Source organism: Lethenteron reissneri, chromosome 36, assembly GCF_015708825.2.
Source record: "Lethenteron reissneri isolate LAM-NWPU_2019-01 chromosome 36, ASM1570882v1, whole genome shotgun sequence".
Lineage (NCBI taxonomy): Eukaryota > Metazoa > Chordata > Hyperoartia > Petromyzontiformes > Petromyzontidae > Lethenteron > Lethenteron reissneri.
Genome location: NC_083814.1, coordinates 1,701,334 through 1,717,258, shown reverse-complemented (window position 1 = coordinate 1,717,258; position 15,925 = coordinate 1,701,334). Strand labels below are relative to the sequence as shown.

Sequence of the window (15,925 nt, the reverse complement as noted above, 5' to 3'; positions counted from 1 at the left end):
AACTCCAGCACGGACATGAGCGCAACGCGCGCGGCGACTCGCGTGCAGCCGCGACGGCCCTTCGCGAGGCGCGCGCGCTCAACGGCAACCCTCCACGCCACGGCGCCGGGGACGGATGGGGCATGCGACTCTGCGAGTCGGCTCACTGGCAGTGCACGCCGCCCACCGTGGCGACACGCAGCAGCCCCCCACCACTCCCCCCCCCACCTCCCCGCGACAATGAGGCCGCTTCAAGCCCAAAAGCTCGAAAGGCGAAGACAAAAGTCACCAGCTCCTTTCAGGGGGGGGGGGGCGACGTGATCAGCTTAGCGATAAGCGTCGGTGGCTGACGCGCGATAGCCATCGCAGGGGGCAGCAGCAAGAGGTCACCCGGAGGCGCGGACTCGCCACCGGATCTCGGGTCCATTTTACTCATCGCTCGCTGCGGCGTCCTGCCCGTTCACATTCAGCACAAGAATAGGAGAGATATTTAGGCAATGCGCGCGATGCTTTTGTTTTCACTTGAAGCTCTAAGACGAGGAGAGAGAGATAGAGAGATAAAGAGAGAAAAGCCATTGCGTGTGCGGGGTTGACGTATGAATGTTGAACCTCTTCCACACCGTACGTAGCCAACCGTGCAAAATCGGAGGTGCTGGTGGAAGGACAACAATCTAACACACAAAAGGCAGTTCTAAAGAAATGCGTTTTCTATTTAGATTTAGACGTGCATAGCTCCTAGTGGCTTCTTACTATCGGAAGGAAGAGCGTTCCAGACGGCCGCAGAAGCGCATCTGAAAGCGCACACGATGCAGTCACCGTCTTTATTCGATGGCCCAGCCGAAAGCCGCTGCGAGAGTTCGTGTGATGTTGTCCGCTTCTTGACAAGCTCAGCAATGGTATTGTGGTACATGTGTGGCAAGCACTGTGTGTGTGTGTGCAATGAATTGCGACCTTTAAAATGTATTCGTTAAGCGACCGGAAGCCAACGCAGGTCGGCGAGCACCGGACGGACATTGGTCGGATCTCGCAGCGATACAACGCGCTGAGAGCGGTGGGCTCCAAGCAGTGCTCGTCAGTGTTCGTCGGCGGATTCTTCTCAATAGCGTCTGGAAAAAAATCTGTTGAGGCGTAAAGCGGCGGTGCCCGAGAGGCGGTGGAGCGGTGGAATGTGGCGGAGTGAGCGAGTCGCACCCTCAACTATAAACCGAAACGATTGCTTTTATTACCAGGTAAGGCCCCACTGAGCTGCGTAGCTCTTCGTCAGAAGCGACCTGTTAATCAACAAATGATACCTCAACGAAGTGGCTCGTCGTGCGGACATTTATAGGGGACAGATACTCGAAACGCGTGACGTTGATTGTAAATGTGGAGGGATAAGACGGAGGACCCCAGAGAAAAATCCACGCGACCGCGGGGAGAGAGACACGCAAACTCCAAATATACAGCAGCAGGCGGCAGGGTCGAGATCGATCGCACGACCTCCTGTGTACCAGGCGAGGTAGTTAACATCTCCTAGCCACCGTGATGATGAGAGAGACGCAAACTCCAAATATAGAGCAGGCGTCAGGGTCAGGATCGAACCCACGACCTCCTGCGTACCCAGCGAGGTAGTTAACATTTCCTAGCCACCGTGATGATGGTGAGAGAAAGAGAGATGCAAACTCCAAATATACAACAGCAGGCGTCAGGATCGGGATCGAACCCACGACCTCCTTCATACCAGGCGAGGTAGTTAACATATCATAACCATCGTGATGATGATGAGAGAGAGACGCAAACTCCAAATATACAGCAGGCGTCAGGGTCGGGATCGAACCCACGACCTCCTGCACACCAGGCGAGGGAGTTAACATATCATAGGCACCGCGTTGGCACAGGGCAGGCAGTCGGCACTGTGGCCGCGGGCGCTGTCACTCAGTGGGCGTTGTGTTGATTGTACCACAGCGAAGTTTCATCTCTTGCGCCGCTGCTCCTGCCTTCAAAAGAATGAGATGCACGTTAGCCACCCCAATCGGAATTTGAACTCAGAACCTAAATATGGTAAAAAAAAGAAGATGCTTTCCATTATTGCGCCCCCCCCCCCCCCCCAATACAAAAGTCTATGTTTATACTTTTTGGATTGTGTACAGTCTGGAAGCTACCCACGTGCCAAATTTCAAGTTTGTTGCATGTTGGGAAGTATGCTAAACATTTCTAACAGACACACATGCATACATTTCCTTTTATATGTACTGTATGTAGTTAAGCTATTAAAATAACGACAGTAGACGTGGCGTCGGTGTTGTGAGTTAAAGTCCATCGCTGCACACTGTGCTCACTCCACTTCGGATCAACCAAGGGGCCCTCCCTCCTCTTGCCCTTTGAGGAATAATTTGGCCTCCTCCTCAATGCCGACTGGGGGGTACCCCCCGTGGGCCCAACCCGCGAGCGATCCACCAACAACAAAACTTAGTACCCAGAGAGGACCCTTGCCTAGAAACATCTGCAGGCAGTTCACCAGCATTTGTCAAAATAAACGTGGCCCTGCTGATGAGATAATGTATGTCGAAACCAGTGCAGAGTTTAATTCTGCTGAAATGTTGCATTTGCAGTGAGCCGTGTGGCTGATAGAATGTGTAAAAAAAACACTGTTATCTTTGACGTGAAAGGACAGATGTGTGAAGGAGGTAAATCGTCTGCTTTTCTTATTCTGTTACAACAACAACAACGTTCAGTGGAAGTACAGATGGCGAGTAGAGTGGTGACTCAGGCGGCTCGCCCGCTAAAGAGCTGAAGAGCATCTACGTATGTTGAACTTCTTTCGCACCGTACGTACGTTTTAACAAATTATCCCCTTCACAAAACTCGTCTGCTCAAGGGTTGAGAAATTTCCCCTCCCCTCCCGTGCGCCTCTCACAGAACAGACAGCCACAGACGAAGTCCCACGATGGGCGAACGACCGACGAGAGAAAGGGACGACGGAGAGCCGACGGGGGAGTTCTGCCAGCGGCCTCAGAGGCAGACGTCGCGGCAACGAGACAAAGGGCCGCCTCTCAAGACACCGAACGCATCGTGAAGTGGACACATTTACTCAGGTTGGTGTTAAAAGTAAGAAACCAGGGCCTGTCGGACCCGCGTATTCGTGCATTTCCGCCGTCCAATGTTGCTGTTTATCAACATTCATCCGCTGAAAATGCTGCACAAAATTAATGCAGGTAACAGTGCACATCTGCAAACTGAAATGCAATTTTCAAGACATCACTCTGAGGTCGGCTCACGCGATGAAAACGAAGAAGGCCCCGGCTCTGTTTGTGTTTAAAAGCCATCTGATCCGTAGTGAGACGCAGCTGAAAGGTTTTTTTTTATTTATCAAAATTGCCCAACTGAGTGATCTATAAATGCCTTTCCCCCCCCTACCCTCTATCTTTAAGCACCACATACACTCCCACTCTCGAGTACCGACTTCATACATATTGTATAACTTTATAAAGCAGGGCTGTCCTGTGGCATTTCAAGGCTGGCTGCTTTCCAGATAAGAATATTGGCCCAGATGTAGCGGATATGAAAGGCATCTGCAGCAGGGACCGCTCCAGCATTTCCCGTGAACCGGTTATTATTTTGCGTTCGACTCGGTGCGACGTTCACTGTAGGCATGCGTACGGTGTTGTGTATTTGAAAGTTATAGACAGCAATAGCCAGTGGTGGAAATGGGCCCGAACGCCACGGCGGGAGTGGAAATGTGAACCCTGTGACGGTGTTCCGGAAAGAAGAAAAGGATTCGTCTTTGTTTTTAATTTGACTCGCAGATAGACCCCCCTAGACTAACGGAGAGACCCACAGACACGCACAGAGACCCACAGACACTCACAGAGACCCATAGACACTTACAGAGACCCATAGACACGCACAGAGACCCACAGACACGCACATAGACACACAGACACGCACAAAGACCCACATACACTCACATAGACCCATAGACACGCACAGAGACCCATAGACACGCACAGAGACCCACAGGCATTTTCAGAGACCCATAGACACGCACAGAGACCCACAGACACGCACAAAGACCCACAGACACTCACAGAGACCCATAGACACGCACAGAGACCCACAGACACTCACAGAGACCCATAGACACGCACAGAGACCCACAGACACTCACAGAGACCCATAGACACGCACAGAGACCCACAGACACTCACAGAGACCCATAGACACGCACAGAGACCCACAGACACGCACAGAGACCGACATACACTTATAGAAACCCACAGACAACGCACAAAGACCCACAGACACGCACAGAGACCCACAGACACGCACAGAGACCCACAGACACGCACAGAGACCCACAGACACGCACAGAGACACACAGACACGCACAGAGACCCACAGACACGCACAGAGACATACAGACACGCACAGAGACCCACAGACACGCACAGAGACCCACAGACACGCACAGAGACCCACAGACACGCACAGAGACCCACACACGAAGCGAAGCTCCTCCCCTCCTCCTCCTCAGGCCGAGAGCACGGTCCAGATCGAGTTGGGTGGAGGAAATCATTGACGAGTCCCCCCCCCCACCCCAGTAAGGTCTTCCCATTTACAGCCCTGGTAATGTCCCGGTTTACATCAGCGATGCGTTCCTCAAAGGTCAGACGACAAATATCGAAAGGACGTCAAACAAAGCGATGTGCGGGGTAATTGGGTGGTGGTGGTAGTGGTGGTGAAGGCTGAGAGGCGACGGACAGCGAGAGCGGACGACGACGACGACGCTGTCGGCGACGACGTGAGTGCGGGGTTATCGAGGCGACGCAACTCGGGTCGCGGTGTTGGGAAGGTATCGACGTGCTCGCCAAACGACGTTCAAGGGGCAGGCGTAAATCGGGGTATTTCTGTCGTTAGGGGTTTGATGTGCGTGTGGATAATTTGACGCCGAGGAGACTTACAAACCACATGTTCCGCCTCAAGGAAGTTATCCAGGAGGAATGTTTTAATATCTTCAAAAGGTGACATGGACATGCACATTTATTTTGAAGGCGAGGTGGGGTCTGTTCGCCAAATCCTCATGCCAGAACCCGTGACCAACACTTTGCCTCAGCTGCCCCCTGCTGTTCAGTGTGGAGTCTCTGCATCGCATCGCGAATGCTAAACTGTCATCGTAGGGACCGATCATTACTCTGTGACACCGTGCATCGTCTTTGTACTGTCCTCCTTTTGGCGTCCTGTGGTCTACCGACACTGGTGAGGCCGGGCCATGAAGAAGGCTGTCGCTGGTGTAGGCCAATCAGTTTCAAAGACAATGGCCCATCTATTCTCAGGGAATGTGTGTTTGCATGTTCACCGCAAGGAGGTGTGGTTAATGCGGACTTGATTCCTTGCAAAATAAATTATATTTGGTGTTTGAACATCTGAACACCTCTTTTATTGTCAGAAAGGGTTAAACATATTCTTATTTTTAATACTTGTCATCTCAGTTCAACCCTTTTACATTCTAATAATACAAATGATTGTCAGCCTTGATGTTATCAGTCCACTACTGGATGAAGGCCTCTCCAGGCTATGTAGGCCCACGGGGCTTTGACACTACTTTGGGTTCAGTGCCAATGCACCAAAACCAATTTCATTTCGGAGCAATTGCTGCCGTTTAAGTTTCGAGTTTATTTAGTGTAACCAGGTGATGACAACTCAATAGGTCATGAGCCTCGTTTGCAAAGCGGCCACGCACAGAGACCCACAGTCCCCACCCCCTCGTGTGCCGTACCGGTCTTCATCGGTGCTCGCTAAGAGCACTTGCCCCAACAGTCTGTTAAGGCTACACGTGGGATCTTTGTCTTTGGACTCGAGGCTGTGCAAAAGTGCACTGTGATCGTCAGTGTCGAACACTGCCCTCAGGTCAGACAGAGTATGGAACAACAACAACCGCCGCCGCTATTCGCCACGAAGTGGCGGTTGTACCAGACTGTGTGCACTTGTAAGGCCACGTTAGGTGTCAAACGCCCGCTGGCAGGAGGTCACGGCGTCAGACCCAGGTGCCGTGGGGTAGGCTGCCCGAGACGCCTGGCAGATGCACCACCTGTGTGCCCCCCTGCTCCCCCTGCTGCTGGGCCAACTCGCGGTGTTTTTTTCCGGCCGGAAGCATCCGCACGTTGCTGTTGAGCGTCGCTCCTCTGCCCTCCTCTGGGGGCCATCCATGGACAATGCCCACCGCCAGAGTCGTCGGCAGCTGCGAGCTAAATAGTTGCTGCGACCTTGACGAGGGCAGTCTCCGCGACCAAGTGAAACCCGGAATAACGACCCTCACTCCCCCCCCCCCCCCCCCCCCGGAGCACACGATTCGACAACCACAACAGCTCAGTCCATCGCAGGACTCATCGCGCAGACACTGGGAGGATCATAACACACCCCGCTGTCGACGATAATTCACGTGGTGCTAAATATATCCAGCGGTGGACAATTATTTGTTTCGCCGTGCGAGAATAAATTGTACGGCTCGTTTTGTTGTTTTGACATCGTTCGTCTCGCCGCGTCCCGTGACCCACGTCGCCTGGAATTCGCGTCCCCACCGTCAGGCCTGGGGAAGCCGGTCCCGTCTTCGGTCTCGACCACCAGCCAACGTCCCTGCTAGTGCCCTGTCTCACCCAAGCCACTTACAGAAACTGTCCTTATACTGGTAGGAACGAAGTGGACCAGCCTACAATAGAGTATATCGTCCATCCGTCCGATGTCCGATTACGTGTAGCAACATCGCCCCCTACTGAAAACACTTGGCACGACCCTACAAAAACCTTAAGACTCTGTGAGGCTTTCCTGGCTAAACACGTGTAACATTCCCTTATAATTCCCTCAGATAGCTTTTAATTAAAACATTTTAATTAATGAGGCTTTCCTGGCTAAACGCGTGTAACCTTCCCTTATAATTCCCTGAGATAGCTTTTAATTAAAACTTTGAAATTAAATTTTAAAAAACTCACAGCGCCCTAAAGCCTACAGCTAGGCCTAAAGCCTAGAACTAGGCCTCAAAGTCTCCCTTCGTATCGTACCCCCACGTGTGTGAAAGGGAGTTAATGTTTAACAATGTTACATTCCCTGATGTTTTAAAATAGAAACATTTACATTCAAAGCTTTTACATTAATAATTATAACATTTAAATTATACATTAATAATTAAAACATTTAAATTAAATAAAAAACTCACAGCGCCCTAAAGCCTACAGCTAGGCCTAAAGCCTAGAACTAGGCCTCAAAATCTCCCTTCGGATCGTCCGATTTGGTGTAGCAACATCGCCCCCTACCGCAAACACTTGGCAGGACCCTACAACAACCTTTAGACTCAGTGGGGCTTTCCTGGCTAAACAAGTGTAATAATACATTATGTTTATATTCTTTGGTTATTCGTTCCTACCAGCCCACCCCGCAGGGTCCTGTTCAGGTCAGGCCCCACTGAGCGATGTGGCTCTTTTCAAGAAGCGGCCTGATCACAAATGATAGCTCAACGAAGTGGCTTAGGGGCCGTCCATAAATGACGTCACGCGATTTTGGACGATTTTTGACCCCCCATCGTCACACGGCGTCACAAAAAGTCAGACCCCCCCCCCAATATGACGTCACAAAGCTCTGCCCCCCCCCCCCAAAAAAAAACATGCTTCAAATCGCTTTAAACTATTGTCATTGTAGTGCGTATTTACTGTACCGCTGTACTCTGATGTTGTAGGAGAAAACATTTATTAAAACGTCTATTTAATTAAGTCGAACGTGTTGTCTATATTTATTTAAAGTTGCGCATTTTGATGTGACGTCACATTTCTCACCCCCCTCGTCACACATCGCACAATGCCCCCCCCCCAGGTGCGTGACGTCATTTATGGACAGCTCCTTATTACATGGACATTTACAGTATTAGCCAAATACACTAAAAGCCCATATTGATTATAAATGTTGAGAAAAACCGGAGGACCCGGAGAAAAATCCACGCGACCACCGGGGGAGAGAGAGAGACCCGCAAACTCCGTTGATGCAGCAGTGAACACCGCGGGGAGGTCACCGGAGTGTGCTGTGGTGCAGACCATGAGCGCCGCTCGACGTTCAAAACGCAGTTGACGCGTGCCAGACAGCCAGGGCACTCCCCCCGTCTGGATGTTGATCTGCGTAAGAACGACCCGGATCCATTTCTTGGGTCTCGTCGTTCCCCGAACAAATGCGATTGATTTTCGTTCGATTCACGATTGTACGACATTCTGCTTACTACTCAGGGGTTTAACATCTTCGTCTTGCGTTTTTATATTTACAGGAACTGCCAACCACCCCGTACTCCGCCGTTGGATATCTGAGAACGCTGAATTCCCAGTCTCTCCGAGGAACCATCTAAAATCAGAGGTCTGAAGTGGTTACGTTTCCTGCCTCCGGCACGCTATCTCAAGCCACATCAGAGACGCTGATGTGGCACAATGACATATGTGAACTAAGATTTAAAAACACGTTTGAATTAGACAACTTATTCATGTTTGTATGTTGAATTTCTTTCGCGCCATACTTAGCCACCATGCCAATCGAAGGTGCGGGGGAAGAACAACAAAACAAACACGAAAGCGGTTCTCATTAAAGTGAGCTTGTCAATCTACATGGTCTACAAGTGCACAGCTCAAGTGGCTTCCCAATATATGGAATGGAAGAGCGTTCCAGACGGCCGCACAAGTGCTCCTGAAAGCGAGCGACACAGCGACCGTCTTTGCTCGATGGCCAGCCAAGTTCCATGGATGGCAGATTGAGAGGGCCAATGGCTCTCCGGTTATTGTACGTATTTTACTTTAAAAGCGCCCTATGAAAGCAAATTGTATTCACGAAGTGTACGAGACGGACACGTTTACCCATGCCACACGAAACCACAGGAGAAATGTTTAACAACAACAGGCAAATCAAGACGTCAGGCGGTAGATTGCGGAAAACAGCGTTGCCACATATTTATTGTTAAATATTTTGTGCGACTCTTTTAATGATCATGCATCGTACATGTGGAGCTAAAAAACACAATTTATTTTGACAAATTACCATGGATTTGGTGAAAAGGAGTGTTTAGGTTACCCAGTCTTGTTGGTTTGCAATGCACACATCATCAGGAACCAGCATCTCGTACGAGCATAGGACAACCTTAAGAGGGTTTTGGGTTAGATCGCGTAAATATAAAATGTGGCATTAAACCCGCCACCACCATACACAGCCAACTAGTAAGGTTTATCACGTGAACATAACGTGGCCAATTCGTTACTAGCACAGCACACCGGTGCGTTGGAAAGTAAACCCACGACAACATTTCAAATTACTCATTTACATTTCAGTACTCAAATTGCAGATGTTGTAGTGGGTTTACTCTCCAACACACGAGAGTGCTGAACTAGTAACGAATTGGCACGTTTTGTTCACGTGACAAACCTTACTAATTGGCTGTGTGGCGGGTATAATGACACATGTACATTCACAAACCTCTTTTTCTATTCAACAACTTCTGTTATGGATAATATTGGTTGCGAAAGCCTACTACATGTTCAACTGATGGGACAACCTCTTAACTGCAATCGTATCCCGCGGGCCCCATAGAAACATCAACCCCACGGACAAAACATTTGCAGACACGTGGTTCAGTCCACTGGCGTAAAAACACAATCATCTGAAACATCTCACAAAGTCACCTTCCAAAAGTTGAACAAACCAACCGTGCAACACCGCTGTGTGCGTGCAGTGCGAGCTTCAAACGAATGGGATCATCGTCCATTGGCGCTTTATTTTTTATGGAACAGTATTCGGGAATATGTTATAAAGCTAAGCGTTTCAGTGATCACGAACGGGTCTCGGAACCTTCGCTCTGACGTGCAGTTCTGCAGCGTGCAAAAACATACAATCTGAGGCACAATTCAAGTTCAGACATCTGGTGCCAGGACAGCGAAGGCAAACGCAGTATTATTAACAACACGAGTCCAAGGCTCCAAGTCTGGAGCTGCTGAGTGTTTATTCGACATTGCGGCTTCGCTATTGCCGCAATTGCCTCGCTGGCTTCCAGACCTCGAAATAATCACCAACTCAAAACAACGAAATACCGAACCGAGGCAAACGAGTCGTGCACCTGTACAGACTTTTTTTTATCACTCAACCGCTGAACGAGGGCCTCCCCACACCCAGCGGGTCACGGGCGGCTGTCTGACCGTCGTTCGCCACGCTGAACCAGTTAGCGTGGGTGTGGGATAGGCAGGTTGGGGCACAGAAGTACAGTACAACAATGTATTTTGTTGCATTGCCCCTCTGTGACCCACTCCGGAAGGGCAGCCTATACCACAAGCTGCTGCGCACGGTGGTCGCCCATCAAAGCGCTGTCCAGGCTCAAAAGTCCCGCTCGGCTTGCGAGTTACGATGGGCGCATTACGGACGATTCCGGCGGATCGTGTCTGCAGGGACACAGCAGCCCACACAGGATGGGGGCATCACTCAAGTATTGCCTCCCGGCTTTGTCTCACGAACCGCCGCACCCCCCGCGCTCGCCCCCCCCCCCCAAAAAAAAACACGAACCTAATTGTCCCTAAAAAAAGTCAGAGATAATATTGAACAGGAGCTCTCGTGCCGGGGTCTAAGTTTGGCAAGCACTTCTGAGACGAGGCTCGGCGGCGACTGCTTATGGTTAAAGTGCGCAGCTGAAGCGTGACCATGGTCCCACAAATCCTTCGACTTTCTGCTCTCCCGTTTGAGTGGAGGCAGCGATTTAAAATAATTATAATAATGACTAATTACTCACCATTTTGCCCTACAAAGATGGCCAGATGAACAAGGTAATGCAACAAACGTAAAATACGCGACACCTGCACACAACAACCCCCCGCCAGCCGCCCCCCGTGCTTGCGCAGAAATGCGTGCGTCTCAGTGACCCACAGCTGGCTGAGGGGCCATTAAGCGGCAGCCGCTCACAGCGGGTTTCAGAATCGGTGACAGCGGCGGTCGCCGTCTGTGGGGAAGCACGAGCGACGAACGCGCCCCCGATTAGCGCGCGCGAACTTACAAACGGTACAACGGGCCGAGTGTCCACGTGCTAAATTTTCATTTGCTTTTCAATAAAACATCGGTTTTTTAAAATCCCACGTTGTATTGCTCGAGGGATTGCCACGTGTCCAGCACGAACTAGTATTAGCCGGTGTTTTTTTCCCCCCAAGTGTGTTCGAAGCAGTCAACGGTGACGTAAAACAAACAGGACCGATTCTCGGAGTAACGGTAAACGCGAGTTGCCCTACCCTAGCCATCGGCGGCGCCGTCCTCGGAGACCGAAGGTGTACATCAAAAACAACCGCAGGATAAAGCACGTGATTGCCGTTAAACACCGGTAATAAAGGCCCCCCCCCTCCCCGAAGGCAGGTCCCCACGCCCGGGCGATCAGGTTGCGCAACCAGATCGCTTCAACCGAAATCATCGCTCCCCGCAAGCCGTTTTGCCCACATCCGGGCGAGTAGTTGAGCCCACACGGACGTCGAGCCACGCACTTTCACAGCGGAGCCCCGCACCTCTCCGGTGAAGCTCCACCCGTTTAGAAACGCGTCGCTTTTCAAATTGGCGAGCAGACCCGCCCGCCTAACCGGTGGGGGTTCGTCGGTGTCCGCCAAAAGGGATCCGTTTTTTTGCGCGACGGCTCGCCGCTCGTTTCGGCGGACGCGACGCGTGGAGGCAATTCGGCTGCGGGCCATCGACAGCAAGTGAGCGAGCGATCGCACGGGCACGGACCACACCGATTTGAAGAGCGAGCGTGCGCTCCGCGTAGTCTCACACGTCGTAGACCATCTCCGCCTCCTCGTTGTCGTAGGCCGGTCCTGTGGTCACCGCCTCGCGGGCCGGGCACCCCGTCTCCCCCATGGTGGACCGCCGCACGATGCGCCAGCCGCGGCCGGACTGGCGCACGGGGCCGACCTGCAGTTTGGACAATGGCGGCCGCACGACGGGGCAGTCATCGGCCTCGGCCTTCTTGAGGGTGCGCGCGTACTTCTTCATCTTGAACATGGTGCTCTCGTTGCTGTCCTCCACCCTGGGGTGCCGATTGACGGGGAGGAGGAGGGGGGGGCGGGACACGCATGGTGACCGTCGGCACGGCGGCCGTCGGCACGGCGGCCGTCGGCACGGCGGCCGTCGGCACGGAGACCGTCGGCACGGAGACCGTCGGCACGGCCGCATTTCAATGGCGACTTCGGTGGTTGGCGAAGCATTTTTAATATTTCTAAATACGACAAGGCCTTCATTTCCACCGTCATCATCCGGCAGCAGGGGTGGTCCAGTGCGAACACTTGTGCCACACAGCAAGAAGTAGCATGGGTTAAATTCCCAACTCGAGTGCATTTCTGAGTGGAAGTTGTTTGTCCTCTCTCTCGTCTGCATGGGTCTCCTCTGCATCCTGTGGCTTTCCCAAAAACGATTAGCACGGTTGGCTACGTACGGCGCGACACACGAGCGATGTACATACATACAACTGGTACTGGCCAACCACCCCAATTCTGAAAGATGACCTGCTCATTCCTGAAAAGGGATCACACACATACGCAGCAGCATCAATCGCCCCCCACGACTGCGAAGGCTTGGCAGGACCCTGCCGAGAAAGAGTCTCGAGACTCAGCGAGGCGTTCCTAGGCTAACGAGCGGAACGATCAGAACAATAACGATGATGGAATACAACAAGTGTGCTTGATGTGGTGGATTGACAGCACAGAGGAGAGGCTTTAAAGCGAAACACAAAGGTCTAGAGTTATGGTTCTCAGAGTGTGGTCACCGCAACTATCGGTGGCACGTGGTGACGGTTCTCCAGGTAGTGCGTTGTGGCTGTGATGCAGACGAAGGTCGATCCGAACAAATGACGACAACGCGTATTGTACCCGTTTTGTTTCAGACATGAATTCATATGTAACTTGATATTTAATAATTTAAAAAATGAAGTTAGGGTAAACTAACCCTGATTAAACTACCCTAACACTAAGATCTAAATGCCTGTCCTAAAAATAAACCTAATAGCTGCTTTAAAAAAAATGGTATGCATGATGAACTGCTTTCGCACCACCGTATGTAGCCAAACGTGCTATTCGGAGGTGCAGGGGGGAAGGACGACAAACTAAACACAAAAGCAGTCAGGTGAATAATTTTGTATTACCTGTATTTACAGACAATTGTTCGTGAAAAATGGGGTGGGGGGGTGCTGGGTATTTAAATCGGCCGAGTGATCTGTGGGCCTAAAAAGTTTTGAGAAACACTGCTCAAGAGGAAGCGATCGCCCGTGACCATCCGGAGGAAGGGAAGCAGTGGAAAACGCTCACCCAGCCCCCGACATTGCCCGCGATACGACGACTGTAAAGAGGAGCGAGCGATGGAGCCCCTTACCGGACGTGAGGAGCGAGCGATGGAGCATGAGGAGCGAGCAATGGAGCGAGCGAAAGAGGAGCGAGCGATGGAGCCCGTTACCGGACATGCCAGCGATGGCGAACCACGGACGGCCGCGCCGCTGCAAGCGAGGGACGTACCTCATGTACCACTTGTTGTTGTCGAGGCCAAAGTCTTCCCCGCGGTAGCCCAGCCGAGGCCACAGCCAGCGGGGCAGCCGCCTCTCCAGGAGCACCGTGGTGGCGGCCACCTGCCCCGCGGCACGAGCAAACATGCGGGGACGCACGCGGAGGCACGCAGAGACACACACAGACACATGTAGAGACGTACGAAGATATATGGAGAAACACACACAGACACAGAGACATATCACAACACACGCATGCGAACATACGTGAGTGCATGTGCATGTGAGATTGCATGATCATGTTCCTGCTCATCCCCGTGTGAGTCTACAGGCCCGCAGGAGTCTGTAGGCCCCAATGCAAGCAATCTAAAACATTTGTTTTATTTTACCAGGTTAAGCTCTTTTTCAGAAGCGACCTGGCCACAAATGATAGCTCAACGAAACGGCTTATCATGACGTGGAAATGAATAGCAGCCAAATACTCTAGACGCGTGATGTTGATTCTAAATGTGGCGGGAAAACACGGAGGGCCCGGAGAAAAATCGACGCAACCGTGGGGAGAGAGAGAGAGAGAGACACGCAAACTCCAACTATACGGCAGACATGATGGTCGGGCTCAATCCCACGACCTCATGTAGACCAGGCGAGGTAGTTAACATCTCGTCACTGTGGCAGAGAGCTCACGTGACAAGCATAGCAGCTGGGAGGCCACCTTGGGCAGCACTGCTTCTCTGCTCTCTCCTCTTCAAAATCCGAGTGCCCCTCATATCTAGGGAAGTATGTGCGCAGCAAACACAGTGAGAGGCTCGAATGCAACACGCGCTGGGGCATTTCCTGTCTGTGACATTACGTGCGGACAATTTGCCACTCGTGAAATTGTGTCGACAGATATTTACGCGCACGACTCGCAGCACGTGTGTCGCGAGCATGAAAATGAAGATGAATCGACACACCGCAACATTCCCAGCAGGCGTACACGGGGGGATGGGGGGGGGGGGTAACTGAGCGTTGGGTAGAATACGTGGCGATGCGTGTATTTGACAGAGTTGCAAGGCTCGCCCACGGCAAGCTTGGCAAGGCCGCATAGGCATGGTTCGTTTGGGTCCCTTTTGGTTCAACGAGAAACCGGTGAGTGCAGAGCACATCCGGTGCACATCTACGTGCCCGGCACGTGCATAGGGGCTATTACGCTTTGATCATTCGCTGCTTCGCTGCACGGCGTTGCGCATCGTCTGAACGCAGCCCGGCTTGCCAGCCCGCCCACCAAACCTCGACACCGCCCACTCAATGCCCCCCTGTTGGTGGCACAGACGCCCCCCTTACCTGCGCCCGCCACAGCTCGTCACGCTCGTGCGCCACGCGCCAATGCGTGTCGCCCATCATCGCGATGAGCAGGTTCACCATGAGCAGGAAGGCGAAGATCATGTAGGAGATGTAGACGAGCTTGATGATGATGGGGACCTGCTTGTCGTACGGGATCGGGATGTCCAGCAGGCCCAGGAAGAGCTGGAACATGGTGAAGAGCACCATCTCGAAGCCAGAGAAGTGCAGGAAGTCTTCCCTTCTCAGCAGCTGGAAGCAAATGTGAAAGGCTGGGGGGGGGGGCGGAATGGGCCATGCAGAGTTCAAAGAGGGTCAACGCAAACTCCTCTCACGCAAACTTCTATCGTCCTCGCAGCGGTGGTGGCTTTTGGTGAGCCGTCGAACGAAGACGGTCACCGCATTGCGCGGCGCGTTCAGGTGCACTTCTACGGTGATCTGGAATGCTCTTCTTTCAATATTAGGAAGCCACCAGAGCTATGCACTTTTATTAAATAATTGACATTGAAAACTCACTGTGTTAGAACTACTCTTTGTGGCTAGTTTGTTGTCCTTCCCCCGCACCTCCGATTGGCACGGTTGGCTACGTACAACATACAACGAGGATTTGCCGACTAAGGGCCAAAGAGAAGTTTCAAAGACATTTGGTGGGCAACCACACAACCACGCATTCACACTCTCACACGTCGGTGACACCTCAGTCACTCGGTGGAAGCAGTCGCAATGGCAAAAGTGACTGAGCGTGGCGCTGCCATCGAAAATGTGGGGCGTTGGGAGGTCGAAATTATCCCTCCCCCCCCCCCTCTAGTACCCGATTTGTGCAGCTAGTGGCGCCGCGGTGGTGAGATGTTATCTCCCTTGCCTGGTACACAGGACATCGTTCGTTCCATCCCGACCCTGATGCCACTGTATATATTTCCATGTCTCTATCTCCCCTTGGTCGCGTGGATTTTTCTCCGGGTTCTCCGGTTTTTGCCTCGACATTTAGAATCAACATCACGCGTCTAGAGTATTTTGCTGCAAGAAATATCCACATGATGATCAGTCATTTGTGGCCAGGCCACTTCTGAAAAAGGGCTACATAGCTCAGTGGAGCCTTACCTGCTGAAATAAAAATAG

The 15,925-nt window shown here is 52.0% G+C and overlaps 1 pseudogene; it reads right to left on the bottom strand.

The window, feature by feature from the left end:
- Nucleotides 1-11,763: 11,763 nt before the first annotated feature.
- LOC133351243 (transient receptor potential cation channel subfamily V member 5-like) overlaps nt 11,764-15,925 on the bottom strand; it is a 33,556-nt pseudogene continuing 29,394 nt past the window's right edge.